A 3,694-nucleotide genomic window follows, 5' to 3' on the forward strand; every position below is an offset into this window, starting at 1 on the left:
TGCCAGCCAGCCCCGTCCCCTGGTGGGCTGAGCTGGCCACACACACACACCACACACTCTCTCTCTGTCTCTCTCTCTGTCTCTCAAATAAATAAAAAAAAAAAATATGCCCCTCCTTATCTTGGAGAAATGAGGGGCCTGGAAAGGGCAGGCATTCTAGAGACAGGAGAATTGAGGATGGAGGGCAGCGCAGGGAGGACTTCAGCCCACCAGAGGCTGGAAATCCAGAGACTGGAAGAAGGTGCTGCCCACCCTAGGTGCCTCCCATCTGGATGCCAGGTCATTATGCCTTTGGCAACCTGGTAAGGTCTTTTTTTTTTTTTTTTTTTTCAGTACCAGGGATTGAACTCAGGAACTTGTGCTTGCCAGGCAGGCACTTATGCTGCTCCGCTATATCCTCGGCCAACCTGGTAAGGTCTTGACACCCAAGCCACCCCTCTCTCCTAGCCACTGGGCCCCCAAATCAGGGAGTCCTAGGCTAGAGAAATTTCTCAGTAAGGGATCCCTGGTTTGTCTGAGCCTGGAGGGAAGCTGGGATCTCGAGGCTTCATGGAAGCCCAGTTTTCCCTCTGGGATGGGAAAGATGACAAGTGGCCCACTGGGTGGCAGCAGAGCCCAGCAAGAAGACCAGGATCTGCTAGGTAAAAGACTTGATTGTTCTTAAAGCAAGGCCCCTGGGTCTCATCTCTTTGCTGGAGGAAAGAGGCCCAGGCTTCTTCCAAGCCCAGTGCACCTCCGGTGTCTCGGAGGAGGGGTGTCTCCCGGTGGTCATTTCTCCCCTTTGGAGTCTCCTCCCTGCCCAAGGCCAGCGGTGACAGAGAAGGTAACGATGCCAGGGCACTCCAGTCCTCACGCAGGCCTGGTGGGTGGGAAGGCAGAGCCAGTGGCTGCAAAGCCCAAGTGTGTGTCTGTGTGTGTCTGGCCGTCGGGTGGGGCACTCGGCTTCTAGGGCTTGGAGACCCCAGGCTCTGCCCTGCCCTGCCCTTGCTGTGCGAGGTATCTTCCTCAGAACAGAATGAAAGAAACCTGTGTCCCATCAAGTGTGCAAACAGGGGGGCAATGACACTTTCTCCTCCTACTTAGGGAACTTACTTCAGACCCCAGGGCCAAGAGGTCCAAAGGGGAAAGGTTAAATGTGCTTCATCCATGGAGAGGCCTGAGGCCTCTGAAATGATAATCTACAGAAACCTGAGTTCATCCCCCTCTGTGCCGAGGGAGGGACAGAAAGAAAGAGACAGTGATAGGTAGAGACAGAGAAGCAGCCAGCCAGCCAAGCTGCACCTGGCGCCGTGGGCCCTGCCACCACCCTCCGGTGGCAGGGCTCTTGCCTTCCTGGAATGTGTTCCCTCTTGTTTGCCACTCAGTGTCTGGCTGGGGGCCAGGCCTGGGCTGCTGAGAATATGACGCCCCAACTTCTCTCCTGAACCCAAGGGATCTGAGAGGCTGTCTTCTGCCCAGGAAGTTCGACATTTCTGGGGACCTCAGACCCCACTGAAGCTGAGGGCAGAGACCTTGAGGGGGGACAGAGCTGGGTACCTGGAGAAGCAGGGAGTGCGGGACGCTGCTATCTTATCCTGCCAGCAGCTTCTAAATTGGGCCAGAGTGGGCAAAGAGTTTCTCACAAGCTGTTCATTAACTTGCTAACTGCCGAGAGGCTGGCTTTGGGAAAATGTGACACCCACTGCTCCTGGATTCAGTGTAGCATGAAGGCGTGTTAATTGGTGTAGGATTTCTGATGGAAGTTTTTCTTTGCTGCTGGTTCCAAATGCTAGGCTACTCTGAATGGCACACTGTCTGCAGCACACAACCACAGTTAAGCAGTCAAACTGCTTCCATGGGCTTCCAAATGTGTCTGCACAGCTATGGCGACACTGGTGCTCCTTGAGTCCACTTTTCTGGGAGCTGTTTATGCTCATTTTCTCATTTGACTTGCAATACAGTGATGCGATTTTCAGTTTGCTTGTGGAAGCAGATATTGATAGAAATACAGGCAGTACTGATCCCCAGGGGCAGTCTGGTGGGGGAGAGGGTTGCTGTGTAACTGAATACAGGGCGGGGGGATGGCAAGTTCTCCAGGGGCAGTCACGCGGGCTGACTCAGCGGCCCAGGGTGGCAGCACGCGTGGGCTTCAAAGAATGAGTCAGACTTGGATCCGAGGAGAGATGCGGGGGTCCTCCTGAAATGTAGAAGGTAATCAGCAAGAGGATGAGGGTGCAGAGGGTGGTGCTGGTAAAACAGAAGAAGATACCTCAGTAGGCAGGATCCCTTTGGATCTAAATGCCAGGATAAAAAAAGGTTTGATCTTTCAGGCAGGAGGACTTATGAGAGCTCTAGCTGCTTAGGAATGATGCATAGAGGTGGTGGGTTAGGAAGATAGCTTTGGCAGTTCCACAGGATGCTGTTGTCTACGTTGTGGGTCGGCTGCAGCACTATCAACATTTTGGGCTGGATAATTTTTGTTACAGGGGTTATCCTGTGTATTGTAAGATGCTTAGCCACATCCTTGGCCTCTGCCTACCGGATACCAGAGTAACTGTCACCTCTGACTGTGACAACCCAAAATACCTCTGGACATTGCCAAATGTCTCCTGGAGGAAGAGGCCTGGCAGGACTGTTCCTAGTTCAGAGTCACTGGTCTGGCTGGCAGGAAGTTAAGACTGAGTCTTCAAAGTATTGGCAAGTTTTGTTTTTTTTGCTTTTCTTTGTTTTTGGGGTGCTGGCGGTTGAATCTAGACCTTGTGCTATACCACTGAGCCATACTCCAGCCCCTGAACTACACTCTTGGGTATTCAACATCGATGCCAAAGAACTTAATGGCATAGGGATAGAAGCTTTAGATCATTGTGACTGAAATCTTTAGACAAAAATCCAAAGCAACAGATGTGTTCAAGTTTCATATGCAAGAAAGTGGCTGACACCAGAACTGTTTTTCTTACCCAATCCCAAGTCACATCTTATTGAAGAGCTACTTTGAGTAAGGGAGGCCCAGTCTGCCTGCAGACTTTGTACTTACCCTTCTAGCGCGCGCGCATACACACACACACACACACAATTTTTTTTTCCCAATGGATAGAGTGAATGGGCAGATCCTGGCTGGTCAGTGAAGACACCTGATTTCCTGAGAGGTGTCTTTGCCTAAAGCAGGAATCAGTGAAGGATGGCCTAGTGGCTGGCTGCTTATTTCTGTAAATAATTTTACTGGAACACGGCCATGCCCATTCATTTGTGTACTGTATTGTCTCTGGATGCTCTGGAGTTCCAAGGCACAGTTGAGTGATTACCATAAAGAGAGTGAAGCATAAAATATTTACTGTCTGACCTTCAAGGAAAACTGCCAGTTCCTCACCAAAAGGAAGAGGCCTGCATTGTACAAAACTGTGGACTCATTCTGCTGGTTGGGTTATGGTTTATATCTAGAGGTCCCTCTATAGCAATCACAGGCAGGACTTTTGGAAGGCGACTGGATTATGGGGCTTTATAGCTGACCTGCTCTTACAAGGTAGGGCCTGTTTGGATGAGTTGGGTCACTGCAGGTATGACCTGGAAGGGTTTATCTCCCTTTGTGGCTCCTCCCTTCTTCCTGTGTCCCATGGGATGTACAGTTCAGCGGCATAGCACCTGCCTGGCAAATGAAAAGATGGAGACAGAGGGGGAGAGAGAGGGAGAGAGAGGGAGGGGGAAGGGGGGAGGAGGG

The sequence above is a fragment of the Octodon degus genome, unplaced genomic scaffold (genome assembly GCF_000260255.1).
Source record: "Octodon degus isolate 3935 unplaced genomic scaffold, OctDeg1.0 scaffold00026, whole genome shotgun sequence".
Lineage (NCBI taxonomy): Eukaryota > Metazoa > Chordata > Mammalia > Rodentia > Octodontidae > Octodon > Octodon degus.